Genomic DNA, 22,475 nt, shown 5'->3' on the forward strand with positions numbered 1-22,475 from the left:
GGAGGCATGATATAGCAAGTGGTAGGTATCACAGCATAGGCATAGCAAAAGAGCAATCATCTAGCAAGCAAAGATAAAAGTGATTTTGAGGGTATGGTCATCTTGCATGAGATCCCGCAAGGAAGAAGAACGAGTCCATGAAGAAGACAAACGGACGTAGTCGAACGGATCCTCACAAACGCAACGTTACCGGATTATCGAGAAGAAGTACACCGGAAAGAAAGCAAACAACATAGTGAACAAACATCACATAAGCATGGCACGATGCGCAGACAAGTATGATGCATGTCCGGTTTAATGAGGCATGGCATGGCAAAGTGCATGAACAAACCTACAAATTAAGTGGAGCTCAATATGCAACGAGTTGCATATTGACGGAACACCACGTCACTTATTTAGTTCACTCCCGGTTTGGTACTCAACAAAATTAAATGTTGTAGAACATGGCAAGAGGTGAAGCATAAAGAAACTATCTATCTAGGCAAGTTTAAATGAGGCCGGAAACAACGAACAACAATTCCGGTAAATCCCCATATGCATATTTTAGGTTTGGTACTGTTCTGCCCTAGCCAAATTTTAGGGTTGTTAAACATGCAAAATAAGGCCACCATGTTAAACTTGGCATTTTTCTACCCCATTTTCATATAAAGTTTGTTAGGTTTGGAGTTACGGTTATTAAGTTATGAAATAAATCATTTTACCATGCTATTTGAGCACATTTAAACAAAAAACATTTTAAACATTTCAAACATGCATGAAAGTGGCAAAATATTAAACTACACAAAATTCTAAGCATTTTTCATATTTGGAGTTTTTACATATGGTGCACGGTTTGTGAGTTATTAAATGAATGAAGTATGAGGGCTTTTCTGTAAAACTGCGATCTCTGAATAAATACTAAAAAATTCAGAACTGGAAAAAAACGATGTGGGCTGAAACTAGCTGGCCCAGCCAGCGGGGAAAAGGAAAAAAAACAAAAAGAGGTGCTGGGGCTCCTCACCCATGGGCTGAGGCCCAGGTTGGAGGGGAAGCAGGCCGACTGGAGCTCTGGGCCTCGCATAGGACGTTGGTTGGATCGAACGAGGGAGGGGGCGCGGTCAACGCAAGAGGGAAGCAGAGACAGGTTCAGGGCGCAGCGGTTGTCGGCGATGCGGACGATGGCACTGCGGGAAGCGGCTCCGGTGAGGTCAGGGACTAGCGGAGGCGGGCGGATCTAGGTGCTCGTCCATCTCTGCTTGAACTGTAGCTTCCCGTTGCAGCAGAAGTAGGGGCCGGCGATGGGGACTTGGCGATGGCACGGCAGAAGGGACATGGAGCGGGTCTTGGGGCTCCGGTGAGCTGAGGAGGTCCGGCAACGACGAGGATGGCCGGGAAAACGACGTGAGGGTTCCGGGACAACGCAACCGCAAGCTTGGTGATCCCTTACGGGGCTCCTGTCCATGGTGCTCAGGAGGAATCCTGTATGAAAGAACGAGGGAGAGAGATTAGGGGACAGGGAGAGCAAGGGAAGAACGAAGCAGAGAGGAAGGGAGGTGCTCATCTCTTCCATGGAGCTCGGCTCGGGGACCAGGCATGGCAGTGGTGCCTGCAGGCGAAGGACGCTGGGGGCAGCCCCGGGCGCCTGAGCGGTGGCGGCCGTGGCCAGGAGCGTGAGGACAGAGACGGAGGTGGATGGGTGGAACGAGGGGAGGAGGCTGGATGGATCGGGAGGAGCTGGTTGATTGGCTCGATGGGGAAAACAAGGAGGGAGGACGCGGCTTCGGTGGATCAGGTCGGGGAGATCCCGAGGGGGATTTGCAGTGGCGGCTCGCAGGAGGATGGGACAAGGTTCCTGATTTTTAGGGTTGGACCTTGTGTATTTATATGGCAGGTGGATTAATTTGGGGGCTATCGGATCCCTCCGATCGTAATCGGGCGATCGAGAAATAAATAGTTAGGAAGTCCAATTAGGAAAAAGGTGATATTTTGTAGATGTTTGGGGATGATCCGGACACAACGGTAACAACGGTCCCAGTCGGATTCGGGTGAGTTTTAGACACGCGCGAGGGGTCGATGCACTGTGCAAAGAGGGGTAGGCTGGCCTGGCGGTCGGTAGCGGACTGTGCAGAAAGCTTCAGGCTGAGAGAAGAGAAGAGAGAGGTACGGCGACTGTTTCCGGTGACCGAAAACGTCCGACGTTAGACCGACTACTATTGCCGCTATATTTATCCGTTGGGGCGTCAAACTGACCCCGAATGCGATGAAACTTGGCAGGCGGCCTACTAACAACAAAACAACACCGCGCGCCAACTTTCATCCCAATCCGAGAATATTTTCCGGCCACTTATAAAATAATATTTCGGACATGCTGCGGGCGCGTACGAGTGTGGTTGGGCTCAGAACGGACAACGGGCGGAACTGGGGGATCCCGGACGGATGCAAGTTTCAAAAACATGATGATACAATGCACATGATGACATGACAAAGATGCAACACGCAAGCAAATGAGAAGGCAACAACAGCGAATAACTGGAAGACACCTGGCACATCGGTCTTGGGGCGTCACATTTCAGGCATAGTTAATTTGCTCTTTTCAATTACTTTATTTGTCCTCAGTTAATGAGATGCCCAAAGAATGATGCCTGATGTTGGGTACTTGTATAACTATTAGTTGACATAATTAAAGGCCTTACCATTTAATAACACTGCCAAAGTCTGCCTAAAGCTTTGAAGTCTATTAAGCAACTATTATTGAATGAGGCTCACAATCTAGTTTATACTAGGCTAATGATTGCATAGTTTTGCTTGTTGTAGTATGTTTGTATGAAATCCTCTATTGTTCATTATGCTCCCTAAGACTTTAATTGAGCTACAGAATGGCCAATTGCTTGCTTACTTCTACGCAATGTGCTGTCTAAATTTGTAACTTGTCTGTGTTTTGGATTGGGCCCCAGCATCATGCTCCTCTGGTGAGCTAAGAGAGATTTTTGTATGGAGGCTGCACAGACTACCTTTTTTATAATTTTTAAAATATCACCTGCTTATTCTTCATGACGTGTAACATTATTGTTAGTCATGTTGTGCCATGTACAAAATAGTTTGTCTTGCTCGCTTCACTGTTGTAAGTATATTTTTGCACTAGTCATGTGTACTTAAAGAAACATTTTAGGATGAAGTGACATCAACACAAAGATCTGCGAGCAGTGCGGCATGGCCGTTACCGAATGATTATGTATTGGAATTCGAATGTGCTAATGTTCTCGAGCATCAACTAGTGGTGGCAAGACAACGTGTACATGATTCTGAATGTACAATCAACAAGTTGAGACTGGACGTGCATGTATTAGATGCAGGAGTCAAAAAATGTAACAAGACACTGAGCTAACAACGAAGGAATTGGAGATTTTGCAGACTGAAATTTGTGCTATCTAAATCCAGCCAATCCTATTTTCTGAAGAGATTATAGTTCAAATGGTAAGTTATGTTGATGCGCGTCCATGATGTATGAGCTGTATTTGCCCAGTGTATGTAATTTGCTGTTTGTGTATTCTTTATTATCACTGGTGCCGAACCATAGTGCCTAGTGGGTATAATCGGCTGTAATTTCTTTATTGTATAGTGTAGGATTATTCTACATTTCCATGCCTTAGTCTCTTTATTGTATAGTGTATGTTTTTTAGAGGTGATAGTATAGAGTAGGATAATTCTTTGAATATGCTATGTCGTTCAAACGGGGGCCAACTTGCCCAAACGTTGTAGTGACCATGGCCATCCACAGGCCGTACGATCCATGGGCCATCTACGTGACGGACGATCCATGGCCTTTTATGGGCTGTTGGATCCATGGGCCTTCTATGGGCCGTCGGATCCATGGGCCGTCGGATCAATGGGCTTTCTATGGGCCGTCTGGTCAATGGGCCTTCTACGTCCCGTAGGATCCATGGGCCTTCTACGGGCCGTCTCATCTATGGGCCTTGTATGACCGTATAAGGGGCCGTAAACGGGCTAGAGCTGGAATCGTCCGTTCATGGGCCAACCATAACGGGCCGTGGTTAATAGGCCGTATTTGATGACGCTTTGAAAAAGGGCAAACGTATTAACGGGCCTCAAATGGGCCGACTGTAACCATGGGCTGAATTTGGCCCACAAGCAGAAAATGACAGTAACGGGCCGAAAGTAAACGAATGCTGGAAATGAGACCAAGAATAAATGGGCCCTGAGAAGGCTGAAAGATAACATGGGCTGGAAACGGCCCAACGGAATAATGGGCCGTTAATGGGTATAAGTGATACATTGTTCACTACGGGCCAGTTTTACCACGGGCTGTTAATGAGCCGAGGGTTACTAAGGGCCTCATATGGGCCGAATGACATCATGGGCCATACATGGGCCGGTAGTGAAAATGGGCTGGAATTATATTGGACGACCCAGATGACGCTACCTCGCCTAATTCGGATACGCCGTAAACGGGCCCTGGGTTAGCGGGCTGTAAATAGGCTATATGTGAACAGGCCGTTAACAGGCTTGCGACCAAGTCAAACATGCTGACCTTTTCACAGGAATGGGCCTCTGTTGGGTCATGCCATGTGTCGACGTATCATAGGCGCTTTGGGTCCAATGAGTGGATGACATCTGTCCCAACGGCGAGCCGACACATGTTCCCTCCAGCCAATGATGATTTTACACGTGGAAAATCCCCATTGGTTGGGGCTGTTAACGGGTTATCGGATCCAAAACCCGACCCGATAGCTTAACGGCGTTCCGTTACGGTCGATGCCACGTGTCGGTCACCCTTGACGAAAGCACTTCTGTGATGCGCGATTTATCGTCATGGAAGTGGACACTTCCGTGATGATAATTTTGGTAATGTCATGGAACACTTCTACGACAGCACATGTATGACTATCTTGATTCTGTCATAAAATTGTCATGGATCTACATGCATGACAAAAAACGTGACCTACTGGGACAAACACGTTTCATCACGGAAGTGTATTTTTTTGTAGTGGTGGTCTTTCGCTTAGGACGGCTCCTGCCGGGATTAACTCCTTGAAACGTGCTAGTAACCTCTAGCTCTTCTTCTCCTATCTGAAGCTTGTTGATGACTGCAAGAGAAATCAGATTCAACCCGGCCCCGCCGTCCACCAGCATCTTTGTGACTTTGAGGTTGCGGATTGTTAGAGAGACCAACAGTAGCAAACATCCTACCAAAGTGGTACGGTCAGGACGGTCCTCTTCGTCGAAGATTACGGGCATACGGGACCATTTGAGCGGCTGTCGGGCCTCTGGTGCTGGCACCACGACATTGATTTCTCAAGACCATCACTTGAGCTGCCGGTGAGAAGTGTGAAGGGATGCACCTCTGTCAACGCACATGGCGTCTGTGGCCTTCTGAAACTCCTAGTCACTGGTCTCCTCTTCATCCCCTCCATCACTCTCATCATCACAGGTTTCCTTGTCTCGACCCCTGGCGGGCTTTCCTTGGCTCCGAAAGGGTTTGTCGGGGCGGTTTGCTTCACCACCTCGGCCCTTCCTGCCAATAACATTCTGACCTTTTTCCTTATCACGCTTCTCATACTCTGCTCTCTGTTTCTTGACAAGCTGTTCAACTTGGTAACACTCTTGAAGGTTGTGGCCCTTGGTTCGGTGAATCTTGTAGTATGACCCATCGCCCTTCCTGGCTTTCTCAGCAGCAGCGGCTTCCCGACAATTAGTGCACGCGACAGCTTCCTTGCTAGGGGCCTCAGCTTTGACCTTCTTGCTGGTACTAGCCATACTAGAACCTTCAATAGTCATCACTCCCTTATCTCTCCGCTTCTTCCTGCGCATCTTGCTCTTCTTCTGACTAGTTGACTCATCATCATCTTCTAAATCAACATTGGTGCAATCTTCCTCTCCGGGCAGTTTCCTTCCCTCTTCCATCTGTGCACACTTATCCACCAGTGTGTAAAGTTCCTTCATAGTCTTGGGCAACCGTACATTCATGTTGGAACGAATACGACGGTTGCGCACATTGAACTGGAAGGCAGCTATTACCGCTGCTCGATGGATATTTGGGATATTTCTATGGAATTTGCTGAATCTCTGTAAATACTTACGGAGGGTTTCTCCTTCCTTCTGCTGGAGAAGCTGCAAATCGCTGGGCCTGCCGGGTTCTTGATGACCGCTAGAGAAAGCGCCAATGAACTCATGGCACAGGTCAGCCCACGACGAAATGGAGTTCTCCGGTAGGTGCATCAGCCAAGACCTCACATTGGAATTGAGGGACAAAGGGAAGTAGTTGGCAAACACCTTCTCATCTCTTCCTCTGACGGCCTGAACAACGATGGTGTAGATGCTCAGGAACTCTATCGGGTTCAGCCTCCCATCGTACTTCTCAGGTATCTCTGGCTTGAACGTGCGAACAGACAGCCAACGGACTTGCCGTAGATCTTGTGTAAAGGCAGGGCAGCCAACCTCGAAAGGTAGGCACCCGACAACACCGAGCACATGCTCGCGATGTTGAGGCTGTCGTACCCATCGGTTAGGCGGAGGTCGTCGTCGTGTTGCTTGACAATGCGCGCGTCTCCTGTCCTCCTATCATTCGGGGCTCGACATTGGCATGGACGCGCTTGAGGTTTAGAAGAGGCCATCAAGACGTCGTCGGCGTCTTGATTCTGCTACGCTCGTACTAGCTGCCGCGGCGGAGATTGCACCATGGGGATGACCCCTTTCATGCAGTCAGCAGCTTGAACTGTTGCTGTCGTTTTGGGAGGTCGCGGCGGACCAGATCGCCATGAGCCCCAGCTTTGGCGAAACCGAGCAGGCTTTCGATGGTGGCATGTCATTCGTCCATCTTCTCGGCTACCGACGGAAACCTCAGCCGCAGCTGAGCTCGCGCCATGGCCTCTGCTACCTCTTGAGCACTGCGTTAGTTTTCCCTTGAAGAGGAAAGGGTGATGCAGCAAAGTAGCGTAAGTATTTCCATCATTTTTGAGAACCAAGGTATCAATCTAGTAGGAGACTACACGCAAGTCCCTCGTATCTACACAAACAAATAAAAACCTCGCAACCAACGTGGTAAAGGGGTTGTCAATCCCTTCATGGTCACTTACGAGAGTTAGATCTGATAGAGATAATAATAATAAGATAAGTATTTTTGGTATTATTATGATATAGGTAGGAAAATAAAGATTGCAAAATAAAATAGATTGGAAACTTATATGATAAAAGATAGACCCGGGGGCCATATGTTTCACTAGTGGCTTCTCTCAAGATAGCATAAGTATTACGGTGGGTAAACAAATTACTGTCAAGCAATTGATAGAAAAGTGCATAATTATGAGAATATCTAAGCATGATCATGTACATAGGCATCACGTCCATGACAAGTAGACCGAAACGATTCTGCATCTACTACTATTACTCCACACATCAACAGCTATCCAGCATGCATCTAGAGTATTAAGTTAATAAGAACAGAGTAACGCATTAGGTAAGATGACATGATGTGAGGGATAAACTCAAGCAATATGGTATTAACCCCATATTTTTATCCTCGATGGGAACAATACAATACGTGCCTTGCTCTCACTGAGAAAGGACACCACAAGATTGAACCGAAAGCTAAGCACTTCTCCCATTGCAAGAAAGATCAATCTAGTAGGCCAAACCAAACTAGTAATTCAAAGAGACTTGCAAAGATAACCAATCATGCATAAAAGATTTCAGAGAAGAATCAAATATTGTTCATAGATAAACGTGATCACAAACCCACAATTCATCGGATCTCGACAAACACACCGCAAAAAGAGTTACATCAAATTGATCTCCAAGAAGATCGAGGAGAACATTGTATTGAGATCCAAAGAGAGAGAAGAAGCCATCTAGCTAATAACTATGGACCTGAAGGTCTATGGTAAATTACTCACACATCATCGAAGAGGCTATGGTGTTGATGTAGAAGCCCGTCGTGATCGATTCCCCCTCAGACGGAGCTCCGGAAAATGCCCCAAGATAGGATCTCTTGGGTACTGAAGGTTGCGGTGGTGGAAATATGGTTTCTGGTGCTCCTGGCTGTTTTTCGGGTATGTGGATATATATATAGGAGGAAGAAGTAGGTCGGTGGAGCTGCGAGGGGCACACGAGGGTGGGGGCGCGCCCAGGGGGGCAGGCGCACCTCCCTACCTCGTGGCTCCCTCGTTTCTTTCATGACGTCAACTCCAAGTCCCCTGGATCATGTTTGTTCCAAAAATAACTCTCCCGAATGTTTTATTCCATTTGGATTCCGTTTGATATTTCTTTTCTGCGAAACACTGAAAATAGGCAAAAAAATCAGCAATTTGCATTGGGCCTTGGGTTAGTAGGTTAGTCCCAAAAGTAATATAAAAGTGTATAAATAAGCCCATTAACATCCAAAACAGATAATATAATAGCATGGAACAATCAAAATTATAGATACGTTGGAGACGTAATAGCCTCCGAAGCTGTACTCAACATGGATGTTCACGAAGTTGATCGTATCATCGCTCGGCTCTTGACAGTGCTAGCGGCGGTAGCACTACGCCCCCGCTGTTGCTGCGGGGCGACTACCTGGATGTGGTGTGGGGAAGGCGCTCGAGGGCCAGTCGCTCTATCGGGCGCAGTGTCTTGGTCGGCCTGTCCCGGGGGAGGTGCCCGCGCAAGACCGCACCCGTGATGGGGGCGGCCGGAGGGCAGTGGTTCACCCCGGTCCAAGCGCTGTTGCTGTGGTTGTGCCTGCCGGTGGGGGAGGGAGGCGCAGATAGAGTGACCCCCTCACCCATACCTTCCGGAGCATGGCCGTTGGGGTGTTGTTGATGCTGCTCTCCTTCGGCATCTCCTGCTCCTGTGTCGGCCACGGGGGAAGTGGTGATGGCGCTGCCTGCTTTGACCACTTCCCCAGTACCGTCCACGTCCTCATGCGCTTCTGTGCCCCCCCCCCCCCGCAGCGTTGGAAGCCACATGCAGTGGAGCCTTCGAGGTGGATGGGTGAGCCGAGGGACCGGGCTTCTTCTTGGGCGCCATGGTCGATGGCATCTTCGAAGATGATGATGAATATGAAAATGACACGCTGCGCACGCCTTCAGGTTCACTCAAGCGAGCCCCCTACCTGGCACACCAAAGATTTCATGAGAAACCATGGCCACCTATGGGACCAAGAGGTCCCTTGGTGGTTTGGCAGGGGGGCGACGCGTTGCACAAAGAGCAGACCAGCATGGGACAGCACGGCAGAGATCACGCGGACGATTTACCTAGGTTTGGGCCACCGTGAGGCGTAAAACTCTACTCCTGCTATGGTGGATTGATGATGGAAAAGGTGGTGGTGAGCGTAGTACACTTGCCCGGCAGGGGTCGCCTTGGGGCAGCAGCGACTACGCGCATTTGGGGGTGTGAGTTATCCAACCTTCTAACCCTTTCTATGGTTGCCATGGGCCTCCTTTTATAGTTCAAGGGGTAGCCAAAGTGGCAAAGTAGTCATTACGCACTGATAAGATAGCAAACAGTGCTATGATACCTAACTCTGTGGGCTGACAGGGTGCATTAAATGCACCGCTTAACATCACATCGTGGGTTGCCCAGCAAGGCTTGCCCGCTATCTCGCCAGCTCTGCGCCTGTTCTTTTGACACGTTGCAGGATGGGTGTCATCTGTGGGTTTCTCCTGTAGGAAGTAGCATTGATGTTCATAAAGTAGCTGAAAGTAATCTATAAGAAATCAGTGTTAGGTGCAATAATCATATGTATGTAAACCTCTCCCATGTTTTGGTCAAAAGAGCAATTTAGAACCGTCATTTGGCACACAAAAATCAATAGGAAGATCACCTAGAAAGTTGTACTACTTGCAATAGTACTGCGTGTTAGATGAAAAAACACGATCAAGATCGCCGAAAAGATCATGAATAAGAGATATTACCTAGACTTGCTTAATGAGGGATCCTGGAGAGGGGGGCTTGGATAGGCTGATGGCCTTGAGCTTGTCTGCAGTAGTCTCGGTGGGGTGCTTGTGCTTCTTCGTACCCTCAGCCGTGACGGTTTTGGCCAGATCCATAGACATCACTTCGGCCGGTGCTCCAAGGTCCATCAAGAAACTGTCAAATAGAAATAAAAGAAAAGAAACCATAATCACAAACCCAAAAGAAAAACAGAGAGGGAGTTATAGGATCAGTCTTGGGGTTGCAACACCGGGCCTTGGCCAGAAGCAACACCATTGATGTGCTCACCTTTCCTTCTTTGTGAGAGAAGAACAATGGCAGAAGTGCATAAGCGTTTTCTTGAAGAAATGAGGAACAAGATGAGGGAGAAGCGAGTTGGGGTTTTCTTCAAGAGAGGAAGATGAGGGAGAAGAGTGAAATGATGGTTTCTTCATCCGTCCAACTTACTGCTGGAGAGGTGGGGGTTTTGTGATTTGATAGCTCATTGGGCATTACTATGGCGCCTCAACCGGTGTGCTCTACCATGCAGTTGTGCACTCTAGTACAAAGTAATTTAGAGCATGGCATGTGGACACCGATGTTGGCTGTCCTACACATTGGCGCAAGTGAGTAGCAAGGTTCCCGACGACCGTCGAGGAGGATCCACATGGTAGAGCATGTCCACTGTTTCTGAAGAAAAAATTATTACAACAAGCGTTTTTGCTCTTACGACGGAGGAGTGCAAAACACGATAGACACTTGAACTTAAACAGTACTCCTACTACTAGGCATGTGTGGTGGTTCATACGTTAGTACATATAATATTGTTGCTAGTGTAGTAAGATATGACGATAACAAATGATGTTGTGCGCATGTCCACTATATGAACAGTAAAGTAACATACCCCTTCTTTGACTGTCCAATCGAGAATGGATGTTGAGATCAATGCTAACAAAACTAGGTCTACAGCGCACGGAGAGTACGGTGCTACAGTAGTTCACGAAACATGAACCGTATGAAACACGAATCATTGTTGGGCAGGGTGCATGAAGGGTGCATGGGAGAAAAAGTTCCCTTCTCGACCCACTTTTGGGTATTTGGCAGTGTGCCTGAAGGGTGCAAGAGTCCGCACTAGTAGGTTAACACAAATATTGTCAGATTTCGGGTTCCGGGAGACCCTTGAGGTTCGAACACTGGGGTGCGCGCGGAGATTTCGCCTCCTACCTACCTGCACCCCCCCGCCTCGCTAAGATCTAAGCTATGGAAAGAACAACACAAGAGCAGGGTTTATACTGGTTCGGGCCACCATTGTGGTGTAATACCCTACTCCAGTGTGTGGTGTGGTGGATTGCCTCTTGGGCTAATGATGACGAGCAATACAAGGAAGAACAGCCTCGCGAGGGTCTGTTCTCGGCTGGGGCGATGAACTGCTGGGAGGAGTTTGGTCACCCTTCTCTCTCTCTCTCTTCACAATTGTTGATCTGATTCGATCTCCTCTCTACTCGATCGTTGGTCTCGATCCCCAACCTCTCGATGCTTGGTCTCGATCTCCTCTCCTTCGATCCTGTGGGTGGCTGGTCCTATTTATAGAGGCCTGGTCCTCTTCCCAAATATCGAGCTGGAAGGGAGCCAACAATGGCGGGCTAATTTGAAGGGAGACAGCTAGTACCAGCTATCCTGAGAAAAGTAGTCTTCGCCTGCACAAAGCTCTGGTGGTGACGCCGTCATGGGCTCCACAATGACCTCCGTCTTGCAGTCCTCCTGGTCTTGGTCTTGTTGCACCGAAATGGCAACCTTTTCCTGATGCCTCGGTACTCCACGGCTGCGCTTGCCCCCTTTGCGCCAAAGAGGAAAGGGGGACACTGCGCGGGCTGGCGCCCGCCTGGTGCCCTTGGTCATCATGGCTTGCGTCATGGGCACCTCGTGAGGTACCCCGCCTTGATCTCTCCGCCTCCTCGCGAGCCAGCCTGGTGAGGCCGTTCCTGAGGAAGCTCCGCGTCGTCCGCCCCGCGAGGCTTGGCCCCTCGCGAGGGTCTTGGGTCTGTGTTGATGAAGATGGGCCATGCTGGGCCCCCCTTTGAGCCACGCCGCAGGCCGCAGGCAGGCAAGTCTGGGGACCCCCGTTCCCAGAACACCGATAGTAACCCCCGGGCCCAAGGCGCGCCCGGACTTGGCCATGTAGGGAGGCGGAAGGGCAAGAGCGAAGCGCCGCGGTCCCTAACAGCCTGCGGCCTTGGGCGCCGCGTGGCGGTTGATTGGACGTGAGCGCCTTAGCAACCGCGCGAGTTGATAAAGGAGGGGCATCCGCCTGGGCTTTGCCTTTTGATTTCTCCGGTTGCTGCTCAGATCCCCTTTCTTGCGCCTCTCCTTCCTTCCTCCAAAATTTCCAGATCTACTCCGACCGCGTGACCTAGGAAGCCATGGCGCCTCGTCGGCCCCCGGCCGTAGCTTGGTACTCGTCTGCCCTGGACTCGCCGAACTTGTCGGAGGCGAGCCTCGCCAGGTTGCGCCGGATGGCGGCGACGCGGGGCATTGACGGGGCGAAGGTGTTCAAGGCCGGCTCCGCCACCCCTGAGGGTAAGGGAGCACCTTCTATCCGTTCTTCGTAAGTGCCATTGCTGCTGGCCTGGTGCCTCCCTTCTCCGAGTTCTTCTTCTCTATCCTCCGCCATTATAAGCTACAGGCTCTGCATCTCCACCCCAACTCCGTCCTTCTCCTGGCAATCTTCACCTATTACTGCGAGGATCACGTAGGGGTGCAGCGCTCAGTGGCCTTGCTGCGCCACTACTTCTACCTCCGGACCTCTCGCGGTCCTACTTCCGCGTGCGCGAGCTTCATCGCGTACGGTGGCGCCATTGCCATTTCGAAACCCGGGAAAAGGATTACGGGCTTCAGGAGCAAGTGGGTCTTGGCGGATGCTGGGCGCATACACCCTCGGCTGATCTTGCCCACGGAGCAGCCCACGAGCTCCAGCGATTGGGGTCGAGCGGAGCTCGCGGACCCCCGCGCGAAGCTGGTGTTGGAGAAGATGGACACGGATCTGAAGCCGGCCAACATGGCGGCGGCGAAGCTGACTGGCGTGTCGCTGCTGAGGGAATTCCTGGAGCACCAGCTGGCTCCACTTCGGCGGTACTCACTTTCGATGTGGAGGCCCCATCCGAGCCCCGCGGCCTTGGCCGACGGAGATCTGGTTGCGGTCCTGCAATCTCTGGTCGGGGGCGATGTGGAGAGGTTGGAGGGCGCTCCTACGCCCTTGTTCCTCCACGACGACTGGGAGCAGGTAGTGGAGTCCATGCCCGTCTTCAACGGGGACGGGCCCATGCCCATGGAAATTCCCGGGGAATCGGTGGACGTGTCCTCCGACGACTCCAGCGAAGAGGAGGAAGGGGGGGAGCGGGAAAAAGGGCCTGACTCGAAGGCGACTGACGGAGAGTCGAGGGCTCCCCTCCCCCGGCGCAGGTCCCGCGTTCTCCGCCTCTCTCCGAGCGATGACGATGAGGATGATGACGAGCAGGACGGGGGGAGCTTACCCGCGATCCCGAAGAAGGACTGGACCGGGCTGATCTCCCGCGGGTCTGCCCCGGCCCCAAGGCGGACCGCAGACGCACCTTCCGCTTCAAAGCTTCCCGAGGTTGACCCTTCCAGCCAGCTTTCAGGCTTCAAATTTGACCGGAGGCCTCTTGAACTCACTGGCGACGACCCATAAGCGTTTGATTCTTGTCTTTATTTCTTGTTCTGCTTCTGAGGCTTGACGCCCGCATCTCTTGGATAGGCTGGCGCCCGTAGCAAAGAAACCGAAGGGAGCTCCTGAGGTTCCATCCATGGCAGCGCCTCTGCCCGCAAAGGAGGGTGACCGCGACGCATAGGCTTCTCCTGCCCGGTCGTCCTCGCGAGGCCTGGCTGAGCCGGCTGGGGCGAGCTCAGCCCCCATGGCCCAAGTGACTCCCGAGGTGTCCTTGCCTGCCGCCGCCACTACAGCCGTTGGGGCACAGCAGACTCCGCCCTAGGATGCTGTGGCCGCGCTGCCGCCTTCTCCTCCTACTCCACCGGCTGCTGTCTCTCCGACTCCATCTGCCGTTCTAGATCGTGCTGCTGCTGAGCTGGACCGACTGCGGCAGGATCTTCTTGGCGCCGTCCCTCGCTTGGTGGCCAGGCGCTTGGAGCTGGCTTCATGATGGGTTCGCTCCGACACATCGATTCGGGCGGCGCTGGTCCAGGCCTCGACAGCTTGCAATGAGGAGAAGCAGGCCGTCCTTGAGGCGAAGGCTGCTTGTGACGCAGCCCTGGGGGAGGTGGTCGACGCCCGTGGTCGCTGCAAGGCGCTGGAGGATGAGCTGCAAGGCCTGCGGGACCAGCTCATGAAAGAGGTCCGCCTTCCCCGAGAGCAGGAAGAAGGCGTGAAGGCTCGCGAGGCGGCCGTCAAGGAGAGGGAGGTCAAGCTCAGGAAGCTCCGCGACCGCCTAGGCGCGCTGGAGCAGGAGTTGGGGGCGAGGAAGGCTGAGCTGGACGACAAGGCCCTGGTTCTTGCCTAGGACCGCGTGGCCTTCATAGAGATGGAGGCGAAGGCTCGCTCCTCGCTGAGGACGCTTTACCACAGCGGCCTGGAGAGCCCGCTGGCTGGCGCCAAGGACGGCCCCGCCAAGCTGCTTCCCTTCCTGGTTCGTGCTCTTGAAGATGTCACCCTTGGCCTTGGCCCCACGGCCGAGGCCGAGGTGCATGTCCTGTCTTCTGCAGCACTGACGCGGGTCCTCACCCACATCTACCTTCGCGATCCCGGCGTCGACCTCGACAGCCTGCTAGAGCCAGTAAGCGGCGAGCATGCCGCTGCCGCTACCGAGGCCGTGAAGGGTCGCGCGGAGGCTCTGCTGGGGAAGTTCCGGGCCTTCAGCACCAAGCCAAAGCAAGGCCCTACCGACCCCACTGCTCCATGAGGCGAACCCACTCCGCGCTGCTCCACCGCCGACAAGTGACTCCGTTGTGGCTCCTGTCCTGCCTTTAATTCCTGCATATGCATCATGCCTCGGGGAGGCATTTAAACTTGCGTTTGGCATTGAGATAATAGTGTGGACTGTAATATTTGCTTTTGAATTCCTTGGAATTTGCGCTTTTCCTTCCTACTTGCTTATGTTCTACGCCGGCAGAGCCCGGCCCCGCGCATGCCTCACCCAGCGTTAGTCCCGACCGGAAACCAGGACGGGGCCAAGGAGTGAGGGGCTACGTGACAAGTTAGGCTCCTGAGTCGCGATGCTCAGGAGTCCCCCTTGGCGCACGAACAACAAGTAGGGAGGTGTGATGTGGGTGGATCTACTGTTCTACGTCTGTAGAGCCCGGCCGCGCGCATACCTCAACCGCCGTTAGCCTTTCGGAACTAAGGAGTGAGGGGCTACGTGACCAGTTAGGCTCCTGAGTCGCGATGCTCAGGAGTCCCCCTTGACGCTCAAACGACCTTCGTACCTTGGCTCCGCTCGGAGAGAGACGCGCGACGAACCAGGCCCGGGGGGGGGGGCTGGCTGGGCGGCGTGCGTCTGGGCGTGACCCAGGCGCGGCCCCCGTGCCCATCCCCCTCATGCGGCACTCCCGAGGGGAGGCGTTACGATGAGGCTAGACACTCAGCTCTGGGCTCCCTGAGGTTGATGCGGCCCGGGGGCCACCCTCAGTTGTTTATCACCAGCGCGGAGCATAGCGCTTTTGTATGTGTACGGGCATAGCCACTCCTCGGCAGTGTCGTCAGCCAGCGCGGAGCATGGTGCTTCCACTGGTACGTGGGATGGGGCCCCCCTTCGGGAGGAGCCCCCGGGGCGTGTACAGCCCCGCCCTGACACGTGGCTGGCACGGTAGGGCCTGGCGAGGTGTATCTGGGCACCCGTGAGCCTTCGCGGGACTCACGGGGCCCTACCTCTAGCTGGTTGCGCCTGGCACTGGGCCTTATCTTGTGATGTGTCCCTGCAAATTCGGTTAGATGCCGGCACTCTACGTCCTCGGGTCCCGGCCCTCGAGCTAGTCTCAGCCGTCGCTGGTATGCCAGGTCGCGATGCCGTGGACAAGGCCAGAGGGTGAGGGCTGGAGAGCCAGAAAGAGCCCCGAGTCGTGATGCTCAGGTACCCCCCCTTTAACGTGCAAGTGGTCGGCATGGAGAAGAAGAGGTGTCGTGGACCGGCATCAAATAATCAAGCATGGTGGGTATAACGCATAACCGAAAATAAACGCAAATGGGATACATGCCGCTGGGTCTGGCCCGAGCGACTTGGGGATCATGCAGCCCGAGGGGCACCCCCAACAAGGTAAGCTAACAACATGAAACGAAAGGGATACACGCTGCAGGGACAGACCCACGCGGCCTGGGAATAATGCAGCCCTGGGGGGCGCTCCCGGCTGGAAGTGAAACTTGCAAGATGTCATCTGATGATGTTGAGGATGAAGGGGTGTTGGTGTAGCAGACTCGGTGGGCTGCGGAAGCCGATCCTCACGAGCCCCCAGGCCCAGGGGCCTCAGGAGGCTCCGGAGGCGCTGGCGGCTCCTCGCGGACCATCTCCATCTCCGCCAGGGCTGCGGAATGCCTGGCCTCTTGTGCCTTTGTGATGCCCCTCATGAGGCGCTGGTACGCGGCAGCCGCATTCGGCAAGCCGTAAGGCATGCGAACGTAGCTGTGGGGTGGACCTCCGCAGCGCCCCACTCGCGAGGGCCAGAGGCGCTCCAGAGAGGCGACTTGGTTGAGCCCTGGTATGTCGATCCAGACGCGCAGCCCACCATCCTCGCCTGGATGGGGAGCCACTGCTGGTAGGCGGCAGCCGCCTTTCATGACTCTTGACTCCTGTAGCTCCTAAATGGCCTTGCTGATGAACTCCCGAGGGTCTGGCTCTCCTTGCCTTACTCCTTCTTGAGGGAAACGTGCTTCGAAACACGCCTCCATGTGGTGCCCAAGCGCCTCCCTGGTGACCTTAGCCAGGTCGGTGGCCCTCCAGGGGAGAGCCCCCGAGCCCTGCCTGAGGAGGGCGCCGGGCGCGCTTTCCTATGTGATGGAAGGAGGTTCCCCCTGGGCAGGCGCGGGCCCAGAGGGGCTTGCCTCCCGAGGGGCCGGGCCGGACGATGTCTTCTTCTTCTTGGGGGCGGTCTTGGGAAGCCTCCTGCTTCCGCGATCTGGGTCTTCCAGTGACGCGGCCTGAAAGGCTCGTTCCAGGGAACACACCGCTTCCTTCTCTTCACAGGGCACCGTGATGACTCCGCCACTTCCTAGCATCTTGAGGACGTTGTAGCCGTGGTGAGTTACGGCCATGAACTTGGCCATCGCTGGGTACCCAAGGATGGCGTTGTACGGCAGGCGAATGTGAGCGACATCGAAGTCGATGAGCTCTGTGCGGTAGTTGTCGCGTGCCCCAAAGGTGACAGGGAGGCAGACCTGCCCAATCGGGACCGTGGAGCTGTCGGTGATTCGGGAGAAAGGCTTGGTTGGCTGAAGCTGGCTGTAGGGCACTTGGAGATTGTTGAATGTTTCCACGGACAGGACGTTGAGCCCTGCCCCGCCATCGATGAGGGTCTTGGTGACCACCACGTTGCTGATGATTGGGGAACAAAGCATCGGGAGGACTCCGGCTGTAGCCGCACACTTGAGCTGATCTACTGAGCTGAATGTGATGGTGCACGCCGACCACCTGAGAGGGCGCGTGGCTTCGAGCTTGGGGAGGACTGCATTCACTTCGTGGGCGAACTGCTTGAAGATGCGCTGAGAGGCTGGGGCTTGAGCCCCGCCCAGGATGCAGGCGATCGCGCGCGGCTCCTGGAAGCCCCCAGCCCCCTCGTCCTGGTGGCGGTCCTCGTTTCTCCTTGGCTGCGGCGGCAGCGGAGGGATGCCTGCGTTGCCTTGTGGGCGATCCTCGCGAGGCTGATCCCTCCAGTCTCCCTCGCGAGGCGGGTCTTGCCAGCGATCCTCGCGAGGTTGATCGCGCCACCCTTGGCGCGGGCCACGGCCTTCCCAGCATCCTGCGTTCCTTCCTCCTCCTCGACCGTCAGCCCCGGTCACCGCGGTCTGGGCGATGGCCGATACTTCCTTCTCGCACGGCTCGGAGCTCTTGACATTCGTTGGTGTTGTGGGTGTGGAGGTCGTGGTACACACATTACTGACTACCCTTGGAAGGTTCGGGCTGATCTCTGCCCCGCTTGGTGTCGGGTTCTGCCGCGAGCACGGCAGCCCCCTTGCGCTTCACATCCTTGGCCTTGGGCTTCTTTTCTTCTTGGTCTGCGGCAGGCAGCTCGAGGAGGGAGAGACGCCCTTCCTCAGCCCTGGCGCACTTGGTTGCCAAGTTGAACAGCTCCAAGGAAGTGCACAGGTCTTCATGCATCGCCAGCTCCTCCTTCATCTTGACATCGCGCACGCCGTCGGAGAAGGCTGAGATGATGGCCTCCTCAGTCACCTTGGGAATCTTGAGGCATGCATTGTTGAAGCGCTGGGTGTACTTCTGCAGGGTCTCCCCGGGTTGTTGCTTGTTGCGGCACATGTCGCTCATGGCGGGCGGCCGGTCGCGAGTACCTTGGAAGTCGGTGATGAAGCGGGTGCACATCTCGTCCCAGGAGGAGATTGTGCCTGGAGCCAGGTTCAGACGCCAGGTGCGGGCCCCGTCCTTGAGCGCCATGGGAAACCAGTTCGCCATGACCTTCTCATCTCCGTTGGCAGCTTCAATGCCCAGCTCGTAGAGCTGGAGGAACTCCGCAGGGTCAGTCGTGCCGTCGTAACGAGGAGGCAGGTGTGGGTTGAACTTGCCGGGCCACGCTACGCTGCGTAGCTCGGGGTGAAGGCACGGCAGCCTGCTGTGGCCACGGGAGGCCATGGGTGACGGAGAGCATGGTCTTGCATGTCCCCACGCGCTGCAGCTGGGAGCAGCGCGGGGTCTTGACGTGCGGGAGCAGGAGCATGGTCGCGACGTGCTGGAGAAGGGAGCGCCCGGGTAGCTTCTTGCGGGCGAGGGACTTCTTGGCAGCTCTGCTCTTGCCGCGCTGGCACCTGACAGAGCGGGTTCCGCCCAGGGGCCACGCGCCTTGGAGCCATGGCGCCTTCTTGAGGAGGAGGCGACCGGGGCGCCGCCGGGGCCTCGTCACGCGCGGGGGGCGGGGTGTGGTGCAGCGGAACGGACGGCGCAGGAGAGCCCCCTGCGGCGTGGACGATCTCGGTGACGCGGTCGAGCCATTCTTCGTAGATGTCGTCGACGGGATGGTAGCGCAGGAGCTCGTTTGCCACGATGAGTGCAGCTCGAGCCTCCATGGGCGCGCGGAGCGCGCGGGACGAAGAACCAGCTGGGGTGAGCGAGGGAGTAGCGGTGCGGCCGTCTTGCCGCACGGACAGATGCTGAGACGATGCTTGCTGCTCGTCCCCCGCCGGGCCGGTGGAGGCGTTGATGGCAGGTGACGGGGAACGGCGAGGACGCCCGCCGACAGGAGTCGTCTGGGTGACGCGGGAAGCTAGAGCGGCCCGGCACTCGGCGCGGGACCGACGAGCGTCAGACATGGGCATGATGGTCGGAGGAGAACGGGGTGGTGGAAGACGAATTTCGGCGCACCCCTACCTGGCGCGCCAAACGTCGGATTTCGGGTTCCGGCAGACCCTTGAGGTTCGAACACTGGGGTGCGTGCGGAGATTTCGCCTCCTACCTACCTGCACCCCCCGCCTCGCTAAGATCTAAGCTATGGAAAGAACAACACAAGAGACACAGGGTTTATACTGGTTCAGCCCACCGTTGTGGTGTAATACCCTACTCCAGTGTGTGGTGTGGTGGGTTGCCTCTTGGGCTGATGATGATGAGCAATACAAGGAAGAACAACCTCGCGAGGGTCTGTTCTTGGCTGGGGCGATGAACTGCTGGGAGGAGTTCAGTCACCCTTCTCTCTCTCTCTCTCTCTCTTCACAATTGTTGATCTGATTCGATCTCCTCTACTCGATCGTTGGTCTCGATCCCCAACCTCTCGATGCTTGGTCTCGATCTCCTCTCCTTCGATCCTGTGGTTGGCTGGTCCTATTTATAGAGGCCCTGGTCCTCTTCCCAAATATCGAGCGGGAAGGGAGCCAACAATGGCGGGCTAATTTGAAGGGGGACAGCTAGTACCAGCTATCCTGACAAAAGTAGTCTTCGCCTGCACAAAGCTCTTGTGGTGACGCCGTCTTGGGCTCCACAATGACCTCCGTCTTGCAATCCTCCTGGTCTTGGTCTTGTTGCACCGAAATGACAACCTTTGCCTGATGCCTCGGTACTCCGCGGCTGCGCTTGCCCCCTTTGCACCAAAGAGGAAAGGAGGACACTGCGTGGGCTGGCGCCCGCCTGGCGCCCTTGGTCGTCATGGCTTGCGTCACGGGCTCCTCATGAGGTACCCCGCCTTGATCTCTCTGCCTCCTCGCGAGCCAGCCTAGTGAGGCCGTGCCCGAGGAAGCTCCGCGTCATCCGCCCCGCGAGGCTTGGCCCCTCGCGAGGGTCTTGGGTCTGTGTTGATGAAGATGGGCCATGCTGGGCCCCCTTTGAGCCACGCCGCATGCCGCAGGCAGGCATGTCTGGGGACCCCCGTTCCCAGAACGCCGACAAATATACTAGGAGCATGCATGCAGAGAGGAGCTGAGATGATGTAACGCCATCGATGCGGCTATATCTCCCACGTGTCGAAGCACGACTTAGAGGCATAACCACATTGAAAGCAATGTCGCAGGTGAGGTAATCTTCACACAACCCAGGTAATACATAAGGGAAATAGATACATAGCTGGCTTACACTCGCCACTTCACACAATTACATGAATAAAGCATTACATCAACCAGATACACTCACGGTCTGACTACGGAACCAAAATAAAAGAAGACTACCCCAAATGCTACAAAGATCCCCGATCATCCCGACTGGGATCCACTACTGATCAACTAGAAACGGAACAACACAATGGACAAGATCTCCAATGAGCTCCTCCTTGAGCTTGGTTGCGTCATCTGCATGGTATCATCGGCACCTGCAAACTGGTTTTGGAAGTATCTGTGAGTCACGGGGACTCAGCAATCTCACACCCTCGCGATCAAGACTATTTAAGCTTATGGGTAAGGTAAACGTATGAGGTGGAGCTGCAGCAAGCGACTAGCATATTTGGTGGCTAACATATACGCAAAAGAGAGCGAGAAGAGAAGGCAAAGCACGATCGAGAAACTATGATCAAGAAGTGATCCTAGAGCAACCTACGTCAAGCATAAACCCAACACCGTGTTCACTTCCCGGACTCCGCCGGAACGAGACCATCACGGTTACACACGCGGTTGATGTATTTTAATTAAGGTCAACTTTAGGTTTTCTACAACCGGATGTTAACAAATTCCCATCTGCCCATAACCGTGGGCACGGCTTTCGAAAGTTCAAAACCCTGCAGGGGTGTCCCTACTTAGCCCATGACAAGCTCTCACGGTCAACGAAGGATATACCTTCTCCCGAGACATTCCGATCAGACTCGGTATCCCGGTTCTACAAGACAACTTCGACAAGTTAAAACAAATCCAGCAACACCGCCCGAATGTGCCGTCAAATCCCGATAGGAGCTACACATATCTCGTTCTCAGGGCACACTCGAGATGAGACATCCTACGAGTAAAACCAAACCTCAAGTTGCTCCGAGGTGGCCCGCAGTCTGCTCGGTCGGACCAACACTCAGAGGAGCACTGGCCCGGGGGGGTTTTAATAAAGATGACCCTTGAGTCCGCAAAACCCAAGAGAAAAAGAGGCTAGGTGGCGAATGGTAAAACCAAAGTTGGGCATTGCTGGAAGAGTTTTTATGCAAGGCGAACTGTCAAGGGGTTGCCATAATAGCCCAACCGCATAAGGAACGCAAATCCGGGAACATAACACCGATATGACGGAAACTAGGGCGGCAAGAGTGGAACAAAACACCAGGCATAAGGCCGAGCCTTCCGCCCTTTACCAAGTATATAGATGCATTAATTAAATAAGATATATTGTAATATATCAACAAGTAAACATGTTCCAACAAGGAACAACATCTCCATGTTCCAACAAGGAACAAACTTCAATCTTCACCTGCAACTAACAACGCTATAAGAGGGGCTGAGCAAAGCGGTAACAGAGCGAAACAATGGTTTGCTAGGACAAGGTGGGTTATAGGCTTGGTTCAACAATATGGGAGGCATGATAAGCAAGTGGTAGGTATCGCAACATAGGCATAGCAAAAGAGCGAGCAACTAGCAAGCAAAGATAGAAGTGATTTCGAGGGTATGGTCATCTTGCCTGAAATCCTGCAATGAAGAAGAACCAGTCCACGAAGAAGACAAACGGGGGTAGTCGAACGGGCCCTCACAAATGCAACGTTACCGGAACCAAGCCGAAGAGGCAACACCGGAAAGAAGCACACAACATAGTAACCAACCAACACATGAACATGGTATGATATGCGAGATGCGGTATGAGATGCATATGCATGATTTGCAAAGGAACGATGGAACCTGGCCTCAACATGGAAATCCAAGAGTTCCACTGGGAAGGTGAGGTGATTTCAGTTCAAATCGATATAAAGATCACCGGAATCGGATGCACGGTTTGGGAATGGCAAGCAAAACAAAT

Source organism: Triticum urartu, chromosome 5 (genome assembly GCF_003073215.2).
Source record: "Triticum urartu cultivar G1812 chromosome 5, Tu2.1, whole genome shotgun sequence".
Taxonomy (NCBI): Eukaryota; Viridiplantae; Streptophyta; class Magnoliopsida; order Poales; family Poaceae; genus Triticum; species Triticum urartu.